General features: G+C 43.8%; 1 long non-coding RNA gene across 1 annotated transcript; it reads left to right on the plus strand.

Moving 5' to 3' along the window:
- Window positions 1-236: 236 nt before the first annotated feature.
- LOC109578942 (uncharacterized) lies at window positions 237-23,808 on the plus strand. The gene is made up of 3 exons (XR_002183755.2): window positions 237-4,973; window positions 6,666-6,719; window positions 16,821-23,808. It is a non-coding gene; the product is annotated as an uncharacterized lncRNA (long non-coding RNA).

The raw sequence follows: 23,808 nt of genomic DNA on the forward strand, positions 1-23,808 counted from the left end.
TACTCTTGCCTGGAAAATCTCATGGACAGAGGAGCCTAGTAGGCTGCAGTCCATGGGGTCGCAAAGAGTCGGACATGGCTGAGCGACTTCACTTTCACTTTTCACTTTCATGCATTGGAGAAGGACATGGCAACCCACTCCAGTGTTCTTGCCTGGAGAATCCCAGGGACGGGGGAGCCTGGTGAGCTGCCATCTCTGGGGTCACACAGAGTCGGACATGACTGAAGCAACTTAGCAGCAGCAGCAGCAGTACATTGTCCAGACTTTTGTAGTTAGATTTTATTTGGGCTGGGTAGGGAGGAGTAGGGTCTCCAGCCCCTGGCCTCCCTCCCTGGGCCTCTTCAACCCAGGAAAGCAGGTGATCATCCTGACCCCACCTTCGTCCCTCCCAGGGCTTTGTGAGGTGGAACAGAAAGGCCTCAGCCTGTTATTTAAACACACGTGTGTATGTGTACATGTGTTTGTGCCTGCCTGCATGTATGCATGCAAGGATACATGTATATGAAGCTTCTGGACAAGCTTGGAGGTTTTAAAATCTGAGCCTCCCCAGGATGCCCCATGTTAGGTAGCACTCCAATCCTTCCCCTGGCCATGGCCAGGTGCACCCACCTCTGTTTTAACCCACACTGTGATCTGCTTGTTCTCTTGTTCCCAGTCCAAGAATTATTTCTATGGGATTAGTCAAAGCCTCTTTGCCTTTCCCTTTCCTTGCTAAAGAAAATTCTAACTGCCAAGCATTTGGCCCTCCCTCTCTTGCTTATTAAAAACAAACAAACAAACAGGTCAAATTGTCAGGTTGAGGAAGAAGCAGAGGAGTGGGGTGATGTCCTTTGAAGATGACTGAGGTTGATTCTCAGAGAGAAGAGGGGAGGGAGGGAGAGAGAGCTGGAGGGAGAGGAAGAAAGAGGATACCCTCGTTCTGGGAGAGATGTCAGGGAGGTTTCGTTACATTTTGGTGGACAATAAAGAGTTTAAGATGGAAAATGAGGCTTCTGGGTAGCTATAGGGGTTAGATAATTGGAAACCAAAAGAAAGCAGGAATTTTGGGACATGTTGCTTTAGGTAACAAATTTGACTTCATGTTTCTCTGAGAGACCCAAATAATATTTTTCATCTCATCTAAGAGAATGTCAATTCTGCGTTTTATTTTTTTTGTGCAACTAGGAAAGAAAAAACTCGGCCAATTAAACCCTAATACAGGTATCCTTATCAAATCATTTGTTAGCTGCAGCCCGACTTTAGGAATGTTAAAATGTGAAAAACTTTTACTAAAGTTTATGAATAAACTAGTTTTACTTACGATTCTTTACAATGCGACAACATGCTAGGACTAGACAGTATTAGGCTCTTAAATTTATTCTGACTACAGTCATGTAAATGTTAGCCCCCCAACCCTAACCCATCCCTGTAAAGAACATTGACCTTCTCACTCTTATAACCTTTATATTTACTACGTGTGCCTGGCATAACATAGGAACCTATTTGCTCAATTAAATTTTATGAGCCATCACGTACTCTCAAAGGGCTGCAGTTAGGTCCTCTTCTACACATTTTTTCACCTAAGCAACAATCTGAAAGATGGATAGACAGACACACATACACACACACCCCAGTCTGAACAGCTGGATGGCCAGATGACCTGATTTCAGTCCTCCTGTGCATGTGTGGGTTTAAGATGGCCTTGGTGCCAGCAGCGTACCAATTGCTCTGATTATCCCAGACCCTTGAGGAAAGTATAGATGGGCCTTAGGACACAAAGAATGTGTTTGAGCCTGCTGAAGGGATGACGGGGTATTTTTACAGCAGTTTTAAGAAAGAAATGTGGCCGTAATTGAAAGCACAGGGACAGATCACATTGCCTGCATAGAAGAAAGGAGGTTTTGTGGCAGAGCCCCCAAAGACTATTGTTGTGGAAGAGATGTGCAAAGGAGTCTGAGAAAAAGCAGCCAGAGAATTAGGAGGAAACCCAGGAGAATATGACATTGAGGAGACCCGAGGAAGGGAGTCTTTTGAAAGGGAAGCATTGGTCACCAGAGCTGAGTAGTTGAATTGATCACCTATAACCCTGATTTGTTATTTGTTGTTCAGTCACTAAATCATGTCTGACTCTTTGTGACTCCACGGACTGCAGCATGCCAGGCTTCTCTGTCCTTCACAATCTCCCAGGTATTGCTCAAACTTGTGTCCACTGAGACAGTGATGCCATCCAACCATCTCATTCTCTGTCATCCTGTTCTCCTGCCCTCAATCTTTCCCAGCATCAGAGACTTTTCCAATGAGTTGGCTCTTTGCATCAAGTAGCCAAAGTATTGGAGTTTCAGCTTCAGCATCAGTCCTTCTAGTGAATATTCAGGACTGATTTCCTTTAGGATTGACTGGTTTGATCTCCTTGCTGTCCAAAGAACTCTCAGGGGTCTTCTTCAGCACCACAGTTTGAAAGCATCAGTTCTTTGGCACTCAGCCTTCTTTATGGTCCAACTCTCACATTCGTACACAAGTACTGGGAAAACCATAGCTTTGGCTATATGAACCTTGGTCAGCAAGTGATGTCTCTGCTTTTTAGTACTCTTTCTAGCTTTGTCATAGTTTTTCTTCCAAGGAGAGTGCCTCAATAATTCTGAGGATAAACAAGTAGCACAGGCAGAGTATGAAATGGTAAATGTGAAACCGCCTAGACAGGTGGAATTGCATTCGAGCAAATGCCATTTTAGAAATGTGATGTCTTGTGTGGCATGACTTCCATTGACCTACGATCGGTCTAAATGATTCTTCTCCATCCCCAGCTTCTAACATCTGAGTCCCCGCTGCCTTGCTCCCCCACCTGACCCCTGAGAGCCCACTGGGTTCTAATTCTTGAATCAAACCTGACAAAGATTGTTGTTGTTGTTTAGTCGCTCAGTCGTGTCTGACTCTTTGCAACCTCATGGACTGCAGCACACCAGGCTTCCCTGTCCTTCGCCATCTCCCAGAGCTTGCTCAGACTTATGTCCATGGAGTTAGTGATGCCATCCACCCATCTCATCCTCTGTCGTCCCCTTCTCCTCCTGCTTTCAATCTTTCCCAACATCAGGGTCAGCTCTTCATGTCAGGTGGCTAAAGTATTGGAGCTTAAACTTCAGCATCAGTCCTTCCAATGAATTATCAGGATTAATTTCCTTTAGGATTGACGGGTTTGACCTCCTTGCAGTCTAAGGGACTCTCAAGAGTCTCCTCCAACACAGCTCAAAAGCATCAATTCTTCAGCACTCAGTCTTCTTTATGGTCCAACTCTCACATCCATACATGACTACTAGAAAAACCATAGCTTTGACTATGCAGACCTTTGTTGGCAAAGTAATGTCTCTGCTTTCTAATATGCTGTCTAGGTTGGTCATAGTTTTTCTTCCAAGGAGCAAGCATCTTTTAATTTCATGGCTGCGGTCATGATCTGCAGTGATTTTGGAGCCCCAAAAGATAAAGTCTCTCACTGTTTCCATTGTTTCACCATCTATTTGCCATGAAGTGATGGGATCGTATGCCATGATCTTAGTTTTTGAATGTTGAGTATTAAACCAGCTTTTTCACTCTTCTCTTTCACCTTCATCAAGAGGCTCGTTAGTTCCTCTTTGCTTTCTGCCAAAAGGGTAGTGTCAACTACCACATATGAGGTTATTGATATTTCTCCCGGCAATCATGATTCCAGCTTGTGCTTCATCCAGTCTGGCATTTCTCATGATGTACTCTCCATATAAGTTAAATAAGCAGGGTATCAATACACAGCCTTAACATACTCCTTTCCCAATTTGGAACCAGTCCGTTGTTCCATGCCTGATTCTAACTGTTGCTTCTTGACCTGCATACACGTTTCTCAGGAGGCAGAGAAGGTGGTCTGGTATTTCCATCTCTTAAAGAATTTGCCAGTTTGTTGTGATCCACATAGTCAAAGGCTTTAGCGTAGTCAATGAAGCAGAAGTAGATGTTTTTCTGGAACTCTCTTGCTTTCTCTATGATCCAACAGATATTGGCAATTTAATCTCTGGTTCCTCTGGTTCTTATTGCTGACCAAGATAGCAAACTTACAATAGTCACAGCCCCAGCATCATTGAAGGGAGACACAGAATGAGACATCTGCCCTTTTAAATACACGTGCAATCTGACCTAACCTGAGCTGTGGTCACCTGGCCCTGCCTGTTGGGCTAAATTAACAAGCTGCCAAACTGGCTGCAGGAGCTGGGTTCCCTCAGGGGCTGGGTACCCTCAGGGGCTGGGCTCCTGCCTGGGAACCGTCACCCCAGCTTTGATCTCTTCTCTTGCCTGATGCTGCCATCAGACTCCCTCTGGAACAGGCCAAGTCTCATAACCCACACACTTATTGCCAATTTCTTTGCCCAGTTGAACTCTACAGTGGGCTGGTTTGACCATGCAGTATCCCTGCCCTAAAGAGCTGCTGCTGCTGCTGCTAAGTTGCTTCAGTCGTGTCCAACTCTCTGCGACCCCATAGACGGCAGCCCACCAGGCTCCCCCGTCCCTGGGATTCTCCAGGCAGGAACACTGGAGTGGGTTGCCATTTCGTTCTCCAATGCGTGAAAGTGAAAAGTGAAAGTGAAGTCGCCCAGTTGTGTCCAACTCTTAGCGACCCCATGGACTGCAGCCTTCCAGGCTCCTCCATCCATGGGATTTTCCAGGCAAAATTACTGGAGTGGGTTGCCATTGCCTTCTCCGCCCTAAAGAGAACCACTCCTTTTTATGGGAACCCATCCCATCCATCCCAAAGGGTACTCTTTCTGCCCCCTTCTGATGCCTATGTCAGAAGCTTTTTCTATCTCCTTTATACTTTAATAAAACTTTATTACACAAAAGCTCTGAGCAATCAAGCCTCGTCTCTGGCCCCGGATTGAATTCTTCTCCTCCGGGGGCCAAGAATCCCGGTGTCTTCGCGTGATTCAACAACAACCTTTCATCTTGGGGGCTCGTCTGGGATCCTTCAGGACAAGGTAAGGATGCTTGGAGCTTTAGTTCTTTGTTCCTCTTAGCGAACACGTTTTCTGCTGTGCTTTACTAACTCTACGGTGTGCTTGTATGAATGAATGGCATGCCCTGTGTGAAGCAAGTAAGGAGCCCTGCTCTGCGGTTCCACGGTTATCTCATACGGCTTATGGCAGAAACCTGTCGGGGCGTTATACCAACCTGCCAATGCCAAGAGGCACCCAATGTCTCCTTCGGGAACCAACCAGAAATGGGCAAAATGTGTGGACCAAACTCTCCTTTCTCGGTCAAACTTTTCGGTTTCTTTGACCATTTCATAACTCCTTGGGAATTAGAAGTACTAACCTAATCTATCGGAGAAGGCCATGGCACCCCACTCCAGTGTTATTGCCTGGAGAATCCCAGGGACGGAGGGGCCTGGTGGGAGGCTGTCTATGGGGTCGCACAGGAGTCAGACACAACTGAAGTGACTTAGCATCCCATCCATTGGATGGATGTGTCTTATCCTTCTCAGAGAACTGCTCACATAATCCAGGCCTAACCAGTAAAAGTGCCTCATTCTCCTCTTCACAGTGATTGATTCAGGTAGAGGAACATGACCCAAATGGAAACATTAAAATCTTCCCTGTGACTTTTGCCAGAACCATACCAAACGAAACAAAACAACAGCAACCTCTCCTCACCAACACATTCTAATTCTGGGGTTGCTAGCTATACGTCACTGGTTCTCCAAGTGTGACCTGCAGTTCTCTAGGGATCCCCAAGGTCTTTTCAAGGAATCTATGAGATCAAAACTGTTTTTGTAATGATACTGAGATTTCACCTGCCTTTTTTGGTATGTTGACATTTGCACTATCAGTGCAAAAGCAATAGTGGGGTGAATTACTGCCACCTTGGAATGAATCGAGGCAGTGACTCCAAATTGAATGCATTCTTCATTGCCACACACTTGCAGGAAAATAAAGGTCAGTTTCACTTAAGAAATGTCATGATGAAGCAGTAAAAAATATCAATTTTATTCAACCTCAACCCTTGGGTACACATCTTTATAACATTGTGAGGATGTCTTGTGATGAAATGAAAGGTATCTATAAACCATGTGGTAATTGGGCTTTCTAGGTGGCATAATGGTAAAGAATCTGCCTGCCAATGTAGGAGATGCAGCAGAAATGGGTTTGATCCCTGGGTCAGGAAGATCTCCTGGAGTAGGAAATGGCCGCCCACTCCAGTGTTCTTGCCTGGAAAATTCCATTGACAGTGGAGCCTGGCAGGCTACAGTCCATGGGGTCTCACAGAGTTGCACACAACTGAGCACAGCACAGCAGCATCATAAAACATGTGGTGGCTGTAAAAATGTGCCACTCAGATCAGCTTGGGGAGGGAGCATCTGCTGTCCTTTGGCCCTACCTCCACGCTGTGTCAAGGCCTTGCTTCTCTCGGTCTGCTCCCTGCCGATGGTTGATCATGAGGGGAGTACTAATGCAGGTTCATTCTTGAGAAACGTGGGACTCCTATCCTGGGTGATTTTGGCTTGAGGACTCCCCACTGGCCTGGCTGAACTTTCGTTGAACTACACTGCAGTCCAAGATTTATTTGACTTGATCCTTTTTCCTTTCCTTCCTCTTCCCCTGTGGTTAGACTAGCATCGTGGTCAAAGGATCTCCTTACTTCTCCAACTCCCTCCCCATTTTCCTTCACAGGTGTTTTCCTTGGCTATGCACATTTCATCTGGCCTTGAAATCTGTTTCTGGAAGGTGCATGAAACACTTCTATTGTACGTAAAGTACTTTCAACTGTGTAACAAAATACCGTGATTGTCTCAAGAAAAATACTCATGTGATTGTTTGAGACATGAGCTGAGCCAGCTACTTTTTTCATGGATTTCCATCTTGCCTGAAAAGAATGACTGGCAAACCACGGTTATTCAGACTTGGTATTTGGCAGACATTTCCATATAAATGAAAGGAGTGAGCTTGCCATTTCAAGGAAAACAAATGATGGTTTTGTTGTTGATGATGATAACATTTGAATTTTAAAGCAAAAATTGGAGTTTTGGAAAGTCATATTCTCTACTGTGAGCTTATTAGCTCCCAATGTTTCAAGGCTCCTGATGTGATTGGTGGTGATATTAAAGAATGTGATTTGGGGATGTTGTGTAAGGAGATGGGTCAATATTGGAAGATCTGCAAAACTCAGTTGAACCAATACTTTTCCAATGACCAATCCATGATGTAAAAACATGAATGAGTAAAAGATCCATTCAAAACACAGGATAGACCAATGGATTTTAATGTAACAGAGTGGGAAAAGTTCATTGACCTGGTTTTATTTTTTAAAGATTTTTTTTTGTTTTTGATGCGGACCATTTTTTAAAGTCTATTGAATTTGTTACAATATTTCTTGTTTTATGTTTTGGTTTTTGGGCTATAAGGCACATGGGCTCTTAGTTCCCTGACCAGGGGTCGAACCCACACCCCCTACATTGGAAGATGAAGTATTAACCACTAGACTGCCAGGGAAGTCCCCACAGATATGGTTTTAGGTTTCACATTGCAATGACCTTTAATGAAACTATCATTTTTGTATTGATATATTATCATCACAGATGTTTCAGACCACATGGACAAGCCACTCCTCTCAATTTGGTGTGTATCCTTTCAAGTAATGTACTGTGTACACATAGAAATATATAGTTTGGGGCTGGGGGCAAAGATGGGAGAGAGAGATATCTATCATAGAACACTCATCTTCTTTTGAATTTTGAACTGTTTGAATGGTTCAAATATAAACACAAATACAAAGGGAAGCTTCAGGCAGAAGGAAAGTGGTCCCAGATGGAATCTTGGATATTCAGGAAGGAAAGAAGGACAGTAGAAAGGGAAATATGGATAAATGCAAATGAATCTTGGTTGTATAAAACCATACAACTAATGTTTAAGATACAGAGAGAAAATTAAAATATAGGACACAAAAGAGTCAGGAAGAGGGTAAACGGAGTTAGAATGTTCTAAGGTCCTTGCATTGTCCGGGAAATGAGTGAAATGTGCTGTGTTGGAAACACTAATTTAAGGATGTCTGTTCTTGCCTGGAGAATCCCAGGGACGGGGGAGCGTGGTGGGCTGCCGTCTATGGGGTCGCACAGAGTCGGATACGACTGAATTGACTTAGCAGCAGCAGCAGCAGCAGCAGCTCTAGCTCTAGGCTAACCCTGGAAGAATCGTAAATGGATCGATATAACCAGCCAATAGAGAGGAAAATTACATCATAAACTTGCCTGCGTATGTATTTTTTAAGAAGACACTACCATTTTTAAATTTCAGTGTAGTATCAAAGAAGTATAGCCACAATTATCTGAAAAAAGTTATTAAAATGTTCCTCCCTTTTCTACCTAAGTCTTTGTGAGGCCAGATTTTCTTTAAATACTTCAATGGAAACAATATATTGTAGCAAATTCAATTCAGATAATGGACAGTCAGCTTTCTTCTGTTAACCCTAAGATTAGGGAGATTTACAAAAATGTAAAACAAGGACACTCAGTAAATAATCTTTATTCTGGAAAACATAATTTTCTCAAAGAAATATGTTATTTATGCTAATATGGAGTAGGTTTATTATTGTTATTTTAAATGAAGTAATTATATGTATTAAAAATTTTTTTTTTACTATAGTTAAATATTGGCAGCTATAGTGTACATTAAAAAGACTCTTTAGGTTCTTCAGTTACTTTAAAGAGTTATTAGAACTACTGTTTACTAGGCAGCCAGCTATCCTTTCATCATTATGTGGCAAGAAGCTATCTGAAAAGGAAGCCAAGCAAGACTGAGAAACAAAGTCAGAATCCAGATATACACAAACATTTGGACCAAATCCCAGGTGCCAGCTATTCTCAAGGAGTTATGAAAGGCAATAAATTATTTTCTTTATTTCACTCTGACTGAGTTGGGGTTCTGTCACGGGCAATCAAGGGTGCTGACGACAGCCTCATCTGTCTGAGAAGCTGGCCCAGGGTTCTCTGTCCTTGCTCACTTGCGTGCTTAATCACTCACTTGCGTCTGACTCTTTGCAACCCCATGGGCTGTAGCCCACCAGTTCCTCTGTCCATGGGATTCTCCAGGCAAGAATATTGGAGTGGGTTGCCATCTCCTCCTCCAGGGGATCTTCCTGACCACAGGGATCGAACCCTTGTCTCCTGCCTCTGCTGCGTTGCAAGCCAGTTCTTAACAAGTGAGCCATTAGGAAAGCCCCTTAAAGTTTTATAAGTACCATCTTGGCTCATGCCTAACCTGGATGCCCTCTGGACATTGTACTTTTTGTTGATTTTAACTGATACATGTTTAATTTTTAAATGCCTACAAAATGTGACATATGGCAACCAGTCTCCTGTAAGTCAACCCATCTTGTATGTAGATGTATATACTTTGTCTCATTGTAGGATTGTTAGAATGTGGGTAGGACCTTTAAAGGCAGGGAACCCTTAGAACGTCTCCCACATTATACTCTTGATCTATCACCATTGACTTTATCATTGGCCTGTATACCTGCCCCCACTTCATTTACCCGGACACTATCGTTGGTTGTCCCAGTACAAACTTTAATGTGCATATGAATCACTCAGGGAGCTTTTAAAATGCAATAGGTCTGAGAAGATACCTGAGATTGTTCAATTTTAATAAGCTCCCAGGTGATAACCCACACCCCTGGTCTGTGGGTAGCACTTGAAGTACTAAGGCAACAAACACTTATTCTTCTCAAGTTTGACATTCAGAGTTTGTAGTCTTCCCTAGGAAGACTTGGAGAAGGAAATGGCAACCCACTCCAGTGTTCTGGCCTGGAGAATCCCAGGGACGGCGGAGCCAGACATGACTGAAGTGACTTAGCACCAGTCTTCCCTAGGAGTCCCAAAGATCCAGAACCTACAGTGATTTGTCATTTTATTAATCCATGAACTTTAATTGGGCAAGTGTTGAAACTGACAAATAGTGTAAGCCGCTTAGCCAGTGACAACCTAGTTAACCTACCAACCATGTTTTACAAAACCAAAGTAATGTGTATATTTAATGTACACAAAAATCAAATGGCCCTAAAAGGCTTATTAAAGAAATGGCAGTTCCCTGTGTTGCCTGCTCACCCTTCCACAACCTACAACCAGCTCCTAATCACTCCCCACTGTTTCAGCTATTTCTTCTGATATTTTCCTCCATGTTTCTAAACATATGCCTAAAATGCATTCACTCCTGTTGAATGAGTTTTACACACTCCCCACTGACTTCTTGGTGTGGTAGAGGAGAATTGTAGCTTGCTTACGCTACCCCTTTCCTACCTCCCTTTCTCGCATTCTAAATTGGTATTTGTGTTTTTATTATTATAGCTAAATAGATACGAATCACTCATGTGTCAAGTAGCAAGCTGTGATCACATTGTCTTTTTTACACTTTATTTTTTAGCTAATAATTACCTCTTTTTGTTGTTGTCGTTGTTATTAGTTTCCTTTGAACCCAGTTCTGTAAATAGAATTATCTACATACTCAGTAATCTTTTGGTTCCTTTCTTTTCTTATTGCCTGGATCTTCTCTGTAGGACCACCCCCTACTTCTTCCTGTCAGTTTCAGTTGGAACCCATTATCCTCAGACTTACCATGTAGCTGTCATCCTTAGACTGTCACTGCCATCCCTGTAGATTCTCTTTGCATCTCTTCTGAGTGGCATCTCTTATTTCCTGGAGCCCATGCCTTTCTCTTTCTTTGTTTATTAACTTTTGTTTTCAGTAGAGCACGTATTCAAATAATTCCTGAAAATCATGGGTAATAGTAGTTCAGAGACTTTTCAACTCTTGAAATGTCTTTATTCTACTCTCAGTATTGATCTGGAATCTGGCTAGGTAGAGATGTCTGGGTGAAAAACCATATTCATTATTCATTTGGAATATTGAAAGCATTGCTGCATTATCTTCTAGTTCCCAGTGTTGCTTTTTGTTGGGGTTGGGCGGGGGGCTGGAATAGTGTCATATTTCATTCATTTATTTTTTTAACTTTTTATTTTGTATTGGTGTATAGCTGATTAACAATACTGTGATAGTTTCAGGTGAACAGAGAAGGAACTCAGCCATACATGTATGAGCCACACATACATACATGTATCCATTCTCCAAACTCGCCTCCCATCCAGGCTGCCATATAGCATTGAGCAGAGTTCCATGTGCTATACAGTAGGTCCTTGTTGGTTATCTGTTTTAAACCCATACAATTTTAATACTTGTTCCTTTGTTACCTGATTTTTTCTCCCCCTCTGGAAGCTTTGAGGGTCTTCTTTATATCCTCAGAGTTTTAAGCGTCACTGTATTGTACCTTGGTATGTGTGTGTGTTTTTAAATTCATTCTGCTGATTTATTTCTACCCAGACACTCACAGGAATGCTGTGCTTCGACCTTCCCTCAGGCTCTCTTTACAGCTCCATCTGTTTTCCCAGCTGCTGAGCGCTGTCTCTGGCCTGTTCTATGAGAAAGAGCCAAGTGGCAGATAGCTGAGTGATAGCTATATGAAACCAGTCTTACCCATGCCTTGCCCTGTAGTTACAGAGATCAGGTCCATTGTCACAGAACTCCAGGGCACCGTAACTGGTAGTCTGTGTGAGTGGTCCCACTGAAGCTGTTTGGTGTACAACCTACATGGCCAAACCCAGCAGTCCTAAGAGCCATGCTCTCCAAACTATGCTCCATTTGACTGGTGCCACAATATGCAATTCACCAGAAAGATGCCATACTTAAATAAGATTGGGAAGGCTGCATTCTATATATCTCTCTCTTGGAGATTCTCAATGGAAATCTGCATACCAAAGGTTCTGAGTCCTCCAATAAAGTAATCTGGTGGAGTTGACTTAATTCCTTCTTTCCTGAACAGTTTGGCATTGTTTCATTTTAATTCAATTCAATCATTTCAATTCAAAGGATGCTTAGTGATATGCCACAAAATACCAGACTTAAGCAAATGCCATTGAATAATACTGTAAACTCCATTAGAGCAGAAACTATGTCAAGTCTTATTTCCTGCACTATGTCAGGGTCTAATACAGTGCCAGGCACATAGTAGACCCTAAAAAAATTATTTGTTGAATAAATCAACAAGTCAGTGAATGACCGATGCTTTCACAAGTCCCTGATCTCCTTGGTACTCTATATACGGACAAAAAGTCAGGTCCTGTTAGTGCATTATTGATGCTGTTTTGCTAGCCCTGAATTTGGGGCTGTGGTCAATTGTCTTTTTCAAATGATACATTTTTCAGGATACAAGCAGATGTTAGGCATCTAAATGTGTTCCCTCTGTGAACAGGGCTGGGTGAACACAACTGTTTCCCATTAGCCCAGCCACACTGAGGCCTCCCTTCTCTCTGTGGTTTGGGCTGGAGAAGCAGCACAAGCAAGCCCATCCCAGCGGTTTTGTGTGTGGTTGGCAAGGAACTAATGCCAGCCTTAGAAAAGGAAGGGCCTGTGGCCGCCCTGACTTCACTCCGCGATGCTGGGGCCCTTTGGCAATAACGAAACTTCTGGAACCCCTTTCTGGGGAGTTGCCAGGCTCAGCCTGTGAGTTCTTTGAGAAAGAAAGGAGTGAAAGTGTCTCAGAAACCTTGGGGTTTAGAAAATGTAGGATTTGGAGCCTAAAGTAAGAGAGAGAATGAAAACAGCCTCCTCTGTCTTACTCTCAAGTGCAGGAGTTAAACTACAGCCTGAAGCCAGACCTACCCCACTGCCTCTTTCTGTATTGCCTATGAGCTGACCATCACTGAAAACAAAGTGAAAACAGTACTATTTTATGACCTGTGAAAATGATATGAAATTCAACTTTCATTCTCAAAGATGAAATACATACTATCTCATTACGTATTATCTTTAGCAGATGAATATTTGCAATAGCTTTTGAAGAAGGAGGACATTAACTCTGAACCCCAAATAAGTGCCATGTTATTCCTCAAAAAAAGAATTTTATTCTTCACATTGGGGGCCCTGTATTATTTTTTTAAAAGCTGTATTATTATTATTATATTTTGAACTTCATCAACAAAAATGTCATGGAAATTTAATTTTTCTTTTGCTTTTTAAGAGATGGATAATAGTCTTGAGTTTGCCTCTTGCCTGCAAAAGTCTAAACTATTCACTCTCTAACCCTTTGCAGAAAAAGTTTTCTGATGGCTGCTCAAGTGGATTATCTGCTCTGTCAGGCTGATTTAAAACTGTTACATGTGGCGGGGGAGAAGGGAGTTTACATTGATTCATCCAGTTTTCAGTCAACAAGTTCTCCTGGGGCCTTCTATGTACCAGGTCCTGAATGTACAGAATTGGTGTTCAAAGCCATCTTGATTCCTGCTCTCAAGGAACTGACAATCCAGAGTCGAGTCACTGGAAATTCACCAGCCCCAGTGTGCCTGTCTATAGGATGATAAGTCAAAGTGACAACAACTCTGGAGTGTTAAATGTGTCAGCTTGTCAGTGGGTCACCTTGGCCAGGGCATGCCTGCCCAGAAGAACTCTGAGAAGCTCCGGAAGGGTGTGTGAGGAAGGCAGGGTCGGCTGAGCACCCTGAGACCAGCAGGGGAGAAGCCAAGTCAGGAAAGGCAACCAGGATAACGCTGCTGTGTCCTATTGGTTCAGGCAAGAGGCCAGAGAGTTTAGCCAAAAGCAGCACCAGCAGATGAAAAACAAGGAGGTGACCCACGTCCGGAGCAAAGTTGCCTGTGCTGAGAGCTCTTTCCTCCACAGAGCGTGGCTAAGCCGGGTGCCTCAGTCGACTCATGGTTCCTGAAGAAAGAGAAGACATAGGGATTGTCCTCTTGGGAGGCTGAGCAATGCAGACTCGCTCCTTCCTTTAGGTCCAGAATTTCTTTCTTCTTATGGCTGCGGAGGCCTCTTTGGATCCACGAGTCCACACACTTGCACAAGATTCTACCAAATCACCTTCCTCCCAAAGTTGTGCAGATTTGCACTGTACTCACAGTGGATGAGAGTATTCACTCTTACAGATCCTTGCTATGTGTAAGGGTTCTATTCATTTTTTTTTTTATGTGCATTTTTGGACAGCAGTGAAGTTGAACATCTTTTTATGTTTATTGGCCATCTACCTTTCTTCAGTAAATTCTTTGCTTATATTTTTTGCCCATTTTTCTGTTTGGATGTCTTATTTGGAAGAACTCTTTGTCCATTAAGCATGGACATCCATTGATAGGAAGAAAAACACTTTATTTTGAAGCACATACGGGCAGGGTTAGGGCCCTTGGAACAGGTACTAAGGAGCCAAAAGTCTTTGTTTGACATTAGGGATGTTAATCTTCTGTCTGTTAACAGCTGCAAATATTTTATTCAAATCTGCTATTTGTTTTTAAACTTTATGCTGACTTTCCTCTTGTAGGAGTTTTAAATGTTTCAGTATTCACACCTGTTAGTTTTTTTTTCTGGCCTCTGGGTTTCCTGTCTTGCTTAAGAAGTTTTCCCCGTCCTCATGTTACATAATTAGTCTACTCTGTTTTCTTATAATGCTATTATGGCTTTATTCATTACGTTTGTATCTTTAATATTTCAGGAATTTCTGTTTAGAGTAGATGAAGAATTTTCTGTTCCCAGCATAGATGCTATGTTTCTGAGATTGTTCCTCTCAGCACTCTGAATGCATTGTAGTGGTTCAGTTGCTAAGTTGTGCTCAACTCTTGTGACCCCATGGGCTGTAGCTTGCCAGGATCCTCTGTCCATGGGATTCTCCAGGCAAGAATACTGGAGTGGGTTGCCATTTCCTTCTCCAGGGGATCTTCCTAACCCAGGAATTGAACCTAGGTCTCCTGAATTGCAGGCAGATTCTTTACCAATTGAGCTACAAGGGAAGCCCTGAATGCATTAAGGGGTCCATACTTTTTTGAGTAAAAAAGTCCTGGGTACAGTATGATCCTATTCATGTACTCATTTATATGAACAATTCTACAGCTTGTTAATGCTGGTTATTAATACAAATATTAATATTGGTTATTTTTGTGTGATAGGGTTGAAGAGGCTTTTAATTTTTCTCTCTTCTCATCTGTATTTTTTTGTTTTGCTACATGAACAATTATTATTTGTGCACCAAAATGTATTTAAAGAAAGAAGTATCAGGAAGAGTGCTGTTAAGCCAACACTTCACATTGATCCAGGCCCGATCCTTGAAAAGCCCTGAGTCTATAAGCTTCTTGAGGGACGGCCCCATGTTCCTTGGGTGCCCGTCCTTCCCACGCAGCTATTGTGGAGCCTGACCAGCAGCAGATGGTGCAGCTCAATTGATTACATTTTTCTGTGAGCCCACAGTGTCATACAGATGTGAAGACAATAGGCTGTCTCATTGAAAAGGATGCTTCATCTGGACAGAAACTTTATTTCCTCGTTCCTCCCTGTCTACTTCCACAGTAGGCTTGCCACATATCTTGGGAAAAGTCCACCCTCTAGACAATAGCCAAGGCAAAATAGATTTATTGACTTTGCCAAAAAGTTCATTCCCGTTTTTGCACAAGATGGTACAAAAACACCAATGAAATTTTTGGCCAACCCAACACATTCCAGGCCAACTCATCAACAAGTATGATAATTAGGATCATTCCTAGACAGCCAGCCTTCAAGGGATTCAAAACCAAGGGATTACCCCTCACGGTCCCCTTGGTTGGGCAGTGTCTAATTGTTCAGGATATTGGAAAATTTCCTCTTTAAGCACCCAAGCATTATTTATTTAAAGCATTTGCAAGGAAATTTTTTCTAAAATAATATTCTATAAAGCCCTGCCTTGCTAACAGTAGAAATACAGTACAGTCATTTGAAATTTCCTTGAAAAGTCCTTGAAGGGTCAGTTATCACAATAGGCTCCTAGGCGCGATGGACTTCAGAGCTACAGACATGTGTAAACATGTTTGCTTTAGTGCTATTGATACATGGGTTGTGTTGCTTTTAAAGGTCTTGTTTCTGCTCAACAGATTTTTTCTCCTTCTTTGCCTTCTTGGTTGCCTTTTGTGTTCCGTCAGTTCCTAGGATGATGACGTCAGTCGTCAGGTCCTATGTTTAGCAGACCCAGCTCCCTGCTAATCAAGCGTTTGTCATTTGTGGTCAGCCAGGAAGTCAGAAAACCAAGCATATTCTTATTATGAGAAAACATAGGTTTCAAGAGAAGAGCTAAAGTAAGCTTTTCTCGGAGTAAAGAATATGAGGTAGGCTGACAGATGGATTAACTTCTTCTGATTTTTCCGAAGCCTTTAGGATTTTCTTCCTGGTATTCACGTTGATGACAGCACTAGTCCCACTTTACAGATGAGGAGACAAATGCCACAGAGACAAGGTGACTTGGTCAAGGTCACAGTGGTAGCTGAGTGGCAGAACAAGCACTGAAACCAGAATGTTTTCCTCAGCTCCATGGCCCTGTCAGGCCCAGCTCTGGACGCGCTCTCCTTGATAAGCCAAGTGGCAGGAGCTCGGCGGGGGTGGAATTCATCATTGTGTCTTCTGTGTTTTCCACCAGTAGGTTGGGCCAGCTGCAGACCCTTGCTTCTCTGGGAGGCTTAACCAAACCTATGATCTACCTGGATCCCTTCTGCTATCGACGTGGGCCCCTTCATCATTAGAAATGAGAGCCTGGCAAACAGCTGTGTTTACATCTTGAGGGCTAGTTGAGCACTGCTGGGTCCTGCCCGGGATCGTTCCACCTTATCGTCTGTAGATAGCGATGTGCTGAAGGCTGCACAGTACTGACCCAGATTGCAATCAGCTGCAAAACATGTAGTCCTGAGTGCGTGTACACGTACACACACACGCTTCTCAGGCAACTTTAGCCAATTGCAACTCTGACACATTCTTTCCTCCACAGGCCAACTGCTTCCCAGGAGGTTGTGAGCTGAGCCAAAGCAAACTGGCAGGACAGCAAAGGTCCCAGGACGCTTTGTCTGTGGAGCCAAGACCATTCCCTGGAGCTGGGTGCCGGCCTCCTGCCCCACAGGCCTCATTCTCACGTCTTTCAGGCAGGGAGGGGGCTCGGTGAGATGCCACAGAGGAGAGAGAGCGGCATGGGGTCGTGCAACATGCAAGAACAGGACCAAGGGGCAGCTTTGGGCCCCTGCACATTGTATGCAAATCCTGAACTTTTGGGTTGGCCAAAATATTCCTTCAGGTTTCTCCATAAGATAGTATGGAAAAATCCAAATGAACTTTTTGGCCAACCCAATACTTTGTGAAGGAAAGAAAGCCCTTGTGAAAAATGGTGGAACCTGAGTCTTTCTGTTTAGAAATTCCACAGTCTGGTGTTCCAGGTGGTAGAGGACTAACTCTCCAGTCATCATGACCCTGATCCGCTCCCCGCCCTAGTCAACAGCCTCTAACAGCTTCCAACAGCCTGGCCCCATAAAGTGCAAACTATCATTCAGGACCCTTCATGGACTGGCCGCAGCTTTATCTCCCTCCCAGCCTAGAATCACCCTCTTTCTGCTCTCCACCTTCATCGTCTTTTATCTGCACCCTCCTAGCATACTTATCACTTTCCACTGCATATTATACTTGTTTTTATGGGTCTTATCACTCCTACTGGTCTAGTCTATGAACCCCTTAAGGGCAGGGCCTATGCTTATCTTTGTACCCTGAGTTCTTAAAACGGTACAGGATGTTGTGGGGTGCTCAGTAAAAATTGTTGAATTAAACCAAAAACCCTCCCCAATGGCTGAGCTCAGCTTGAGAGACACAGCAATGCTTCAAATTTCCCAGTGTCCCATGAGCAGGAAGGACACCTCCAGGCTAGCTTGGTGGAGAGCATTTTAGACAGAAATCTCAAGGCCCAATCCTTCCCTTGCATTTAACTTCTAAAATTTAACAATTTTATTTTCATTAATTTTGGCAATGCCACTGGGCATGTGGGATCTTAGTTCCCCAACCAGGGATCGAACCCAAGCCTTGTGCATTGGAAGTCTTAACTGCTGGACCACCAGAGAAATCCCTCCCTTGCATTTTAGAGATCCAAGTACTGGGCTAGGGATGGTGGATAGTTTTCATTTCGTTTATAGCTGAGAGAGCTGAGGTTCAGCCAGCAGAAGCCAATTTCTCAAAGTGAGACAGCTAGAGGGAGGCAGAGTTGGGATTTACACCTGGGTCTGCCCGACTCCAAAATCTATTTCTGTTGTGAAAAGGGCCCCAGCCTCAGCCTCCCAAACACCCAGATGTCCTGCTGCTTTCCCAGAAATGGGCTCTGTCTGACCAAGGCCAGGGAGGGTGTAAGCACTGAGGCAGGCAGTATGTGGCTCCAGTCCAGCCTGAGCTCTGTGGCTGGAGAAGCTGTTTATGAACTTTGTTTGTCCCAGGCCTGGCAGCCCAGCCACCCCAGATGGGTCTTTTCAGAGAAGACCCGACAGGCAGGTACCAGAACATCACACAGAGCCTTTGTCCCGAGGGTGCAGTGTTTCCCAGTGAGAAGTTTGCATTGGCTGTGATGATGGGAACAGGGGAAATAGAGGCCCTGCTGCCTGCAGGGCTCTGCTCCAAGAAGGCAAAGCCTGAGGCTCCCAAAAGGGAGGAGGGAGGAGGGCAGAGGGGTGCAGAGGGAGCTGGGGCCAACAGGAACCCAAATAGAAACTTAGGAGAGAAACAGCCTGGGTGGTATCAGGGATGTGGAGAAAGAACTCCTCAAGGGCTCCAGCTGGATTTTGTGTTGCCAGGCTGCACTGGGTAGTGGGAACAGCTCAGGCTAACCAGTCCTTAGGTTCAAATCCTGCCTCTTACTGTTTGGAAGGCCTTGGACTATTTTTTAAATCTTTCTGAGCCTCAATTTTCTTATCTGCTGTGTGAGGGGATAATAGAAGTATTTTGCTGGCTGTGGTGAGGACTGACATCATGAAGTATGCTCAGGCACACGTGGTAAAGGCTATGAAGTTTTTTAAGCAGTCCCTCAGTTCCCAGGTTTATGATCTAATGAAAGGAATGAGCTGTGGAGAACACCTGGGTAGGGGTGTCGAATGACTGTTGACCGAGAAAAAGAAAACGGAATCACCATGAGTAGACCCACATTTAGAGGAACTCTGCCCCAGAAACAGATGGGCGGGAGCGGGGGGAGAAGACAATCTGTTTCCAGTTAGGGAGCAGCCAACAGAAGAGCTGTAAAGTTTAGAGTTGTTGATTCATGAAGGTTTTAAACTTGGCAGGAGTATGTGTGTGGTGTGTGATGTGTATGTGTGTGGTTTGTGTGCATGGTGTGTGTAGGTGTGTGTGGTGTGTATATGTGTGTAGTGTGTATAGTACATGTACATGGTGTGTATAGGTATCTGGTGTAAATGTGTGTAGTGCATAACGTGAGGAGGGCATGGTGACCCACCCAGGATTCTTGCCTAGAGAATCCCCATGGACAGAGGAGCCTGGCGGGCTACAGTCCATGGGGTTGCAATGAGTCGGACACAACTGAGTGACTAAGCACAGTGTATACAGTATGTGTCCATGGTTTGTATAGGTGTGTGTGGTGTGTATGTATGTGAGGTATGTATGTAATATGTGTATGCTGTGTGTAGTGCATGTGTTACCTCTGCAGTAAAATTTCATCTTCTTACTGAAGACCTTGTCCTTCACCTTTAATAGTGCTTAACAGAGAAGGAAGGAAACATATTTATTACATAAAGGCTTAATCCTTTAGCATATATTTTTGGATTAAGTCTCTGAAAGGGTCCCCAGATAAGGAGGATAAGGCTCAGAGACACCTCCTGTCTAAGGTCAGCCATCAGTGGTGGCAGAGGCCAGCTCTAGACCCCAATCTGCCTGACCACAGTAGGTGTTACCAACTTGACTCCTGAAAGAAGAAACACCCAGATGCAAATCGAGGCAGGGTGTTGTTGTCAGGACTGGTCTTCAGGCAGCTTTCATGTGGTGTGTCACCCAAACACCTATGCTCTGCTCTGGCTTGCAGACCCACAGACTTCCTGCAAGCACTTCAACACTCAGGTTTTATTTTTGTCAGCTCTTCCTCTGCACCATGCTCTCCCCAGTGAAGCCAACTCAGTGAGAGCAGAAATAGCTCAGGGGCTGTTGGGCCCGGCCCCTGCGCTGAGGCAGAAACATCACCCCTGGCCCAGCTCATCAGGTCAGCACGTTCCCGGGACAGCTGGAGTGTTCTTCTGCACGTTCTGCCTGCATCCAGCGTGCCTGGGCTCCCTGGAGACCTCCGGTTTCCTGCAGCTCCTGGAAGCCCCTCCAATCGCCACAGTTCCCCTCCTTGGCACGTTTTCAGCACAGCCAGGCTTCAGCTGCGAGCTCTGAAGCCAACTTGTTGCCGTTTATTCTCCCAGCAACTTCCTGCAGACCCGGAGAGTGACAGGCAGACATCTGCTGGGTCAGACCAGGAAGTGAAACTCCCAGCGGCAGCCTCAGACGCGCTCTCATACAGAAAATCGAAACTGTATTAGTTCCAGACGTTTATTGACAATCCCCTATTCTGTGCCTGATGCAGGAGCAGGGTTTAGGACTCTCAGGAGCCCACAGACTACTGGGGAGCCAATGTGAAAACAAAAAGCTGAGCCTGGGAGACCAGCATGAGACCAGAAAGGCTTACTGTGGGAATGATGGAGAAAGAAACACTTCATTCTGCCCGGACCTGGGCAAAACTTCTCATATTTTATCCAAGTCAGAAGGATCAGTCAGAATTCAATAAGTACTAGTAATATTAACAGCAACCACAGTATTATTATTAATTAGGTATTTACAATATGTCAGGCATCCTGCTGAGTACTTTACAAACAGTTTTGAACAGAGCCCTAATGCAATAGGTACTATATGATTCAGGTGACTTTATAGGTGAGGAAACTGAGGATCACAGATGAGTAACTTGCTCAAAACTAGAAAATACAAGAGCCAGTATTTGAACCTAGTTCTGTTAATTCCAGAACCTAAGCTGTTATACTTTATAATACGTCCAAAAATTACCAGAGTATAAACAGATATATGGCTTTCCAGTGGTGCTAGTGGTAAAGAACCCACTTGCCAATTCAGGAGACATAAGAGACATGGGTTCAATCCCTGGATCAGGAAGATCCCCTGGAGGAAGGCATGGTAACCCACTCCCGTTTCTTGCCTGGAGAATCCCATGGATAGTGGAGCCTGGCAGGTTACGGCCCATAGGGTCGCAAAGAGTTGGACACAACTGAAGTGACTTAATTAACATGCATGCATGTGGGCATATAAGCAATTATAGGGCTTCTCAGGTGGCTCAATGGTAAAAAAAAAAATCCGCCTGCAATGGAGGAGACCTGGTTCAGTCCCTGGGTCGGGAAGATCTCCTGGAGAAGGGAATGGCTAACCACTCCAGTATTCTTGCCTGGAAAATCCCATGGACAGTGGAGCTTGACAGGCTACAATTACCTGTGGGGTCACAAAAGAGTTGACATGACTTAGCAACTAAACAACAACAACATCAAAACAGGTACATGCTGAAAAACCTGTCCCATCCTGGACCCAGTATATCTCATCTCCCCTTAGTCCTTATAGATGTAAACAGTTATATTCATTTCTGGTATATCCTTTCTTTACACAAATATAAACACATCAATAAATATTCTTATTTGTTCCTCTTTGTTGTAAGATAAAGTGGCATATATTAACACTGATCTGTACCTAATGCAGTCTTAGAGATTTTTCCACTGGAGTATATAGAGACCGTCCTGTTCTTTTATATAGCTGTATAGTTCTCCATTTGTTGATCCCAGCCTTTTAAAGACAAGGTAGTGTGTTCTCAACTGGGAAGATGTGGGTATGTTTTGCTAAACTGTTTAAATTTCACGGGGCACCAAGGAGCAAAAGGGTGTTGAGAGAGACTTAAGATTCCCTATTCGAGGCAAGAAGATGCGCATAGCACAGCCTGCCTGAACATGTGGCCCCACCTGGGTAGAAGGACACATACGCTGCCACAGTGGTGGCTGGGGAAAGCCCTTCTGTGGAGCAAGTTCCGACTTGTTTCTGGCCCTTTTCCCTGCAGCCTGGGGCTCCTGCTTTTTATGACATCTTCCCTATGTTATGCCTGCAAAATTTTTATAGAACTTCCATGCAGAAGACACATGTCGTCTTACTGCGTCACCTTGGGCTAATTCTCCACTGATTGTGCAAGAGTCCAAGACGTTCACAGGTAGTACTTAGTGTTCCCAGGCCTCTAGTACTCCATGGGAAAGCTTGCCATCAGGTTGTTAAACACCTTTGAAAGGGAGCTGGAGTCAGCACTCCTTTTCTCTGAGATAGGGGATTCTCCCAGAGGATAATAATGCCTATGGAAGTAACTTTGGTCCTTTGAAAAGAGGCATTTGCTTTTAAGGTCATGCTTAGTAAAAACCTTGGTGGCTTCAAAGAGGTTGTGCGGCTTCCAAAACAGCAGCCCCATCAAACACACACAGTCTCCTGTGTGTTGCCTTTGTGTTTACTAAGATGTAGGGCTTTGAGCCTTCCCCATGCACTCATCACAGTGATAAAGCTGCCCCTACTTGGCAGTGTGGTTCCATCCTGTCTAGTGCTTAGAAATTTACTTTCTGTCTTCAAAGGATTCTTAAGAGACTGTGGCTTATAGGATAGCAGGTACTACTGAATAGTCTCCTGGATAAAATATGCATAATTGTAGAAAATAGCTATATGTGGAAACCAAGATATCATACTGTATAGATCATAGTTCAGGAAAGAATCTGGGAGACCTTTTAAGCTCTACACTTTTAGAGCTCTCAAGTGGCCACATCCAATGAGTAGCAGATCTAGGATTGTAATCCAGGCTTCCAGCCTTCTATCTCAGGTGCCATTCTACTGTGTCACTGCTTTCCAGGGTGTATTTCATAAAATCTGAATAGATATTATGTAAAAAAAAAAAAAAAAGAGTGCCATGGTCAAGCTAGGTCAGCAAACACTGGGCTGAAGAAAATGAAATGAGCTTACTTCTGCTAGGATTTTTCAGAACCTTTAGAAAACCATTGCTTATGGTGATCCTACAACAGGGCAGATGATCAGGAGTTTTCTTCAAGTTACTTCATCCTAGGATGCTTTTGTGGTGGAACATATGTGGAGCATATTTTGAGAGACAACACCTACTGCTTCCTCTCTTGAGTAATTTCAAGAGTTCTTAAAAGATAAATTCATGGATATGGGAGCTATGGCCTTTGTTTAGGAGGCTCAGGGGTTTTTTCTAATATTTTTTTTAATTTATTGATGATTGCTTTGTAATATTGGTTTGATTTCTATTTATATACCTGACCTATCGAGGTCAACAAAATGAAGGGTGCTGTCATACCTGACTGGAGTGACTATTAGGATGTCCTAAAATGTCATTCCAGCTCTTTTTAGGACAACTGTTATCTCCAAAACCACCATGATTTTGTTTTAGTTCCCTATTGTGGTTACTTTGAAGGCACTTGGATTCTGCACCTGGTTTGACATACCAAGGAGAGGCCAGAGGCATTTCTTGGTGGAGCATCCACTCTGAAGATGAGCCTAAAAGTAATAGTATGCTGTGTTCCAGAAGTTCTTAATCTTTTCTGGGACATGACTCTTTTGGGGGTCTTATTATGAATGAAGTTACAGACCCCTTGGGTCAGAAAATACATACTCATCATAAAATTTGCATACATTTTTGACGTATTTGTGCACCCTTTGAGGCTTATCAATAAATCACTGACCTAGATTCATTGCCCTCAAAGAGAGCTTTCTAGAAACAAAACACACACCATGAACACGCACATACACAAAACAAGAAATGGTGGTAAGATTTTAAGTGACCCTGTCAGGAGTTATTTTTCTTTCTTTCTTTGGAATTCTTGGTTCTTAGAGGGTGCCTTGTTTCCTGCTAGTCCCTGTTGGCATGCTGG

This window comes from Bos indicus, chromosome 26 (assembly GCF_029378745.1).
Source record: "Bos indicus isolate NIAB-ARS_2022 breed Sahiwal x Tharparkar chromosome 26, NIAB-ARS_B.indTharparkar_mat_pri_1.0, whole genome shotgun sequence".
Lineage (NCBI taxonomy): Eukaryota > Metazoa > Chordata > Mammalia > Artiodactyla > Bovidae > Bos > Bos indicus.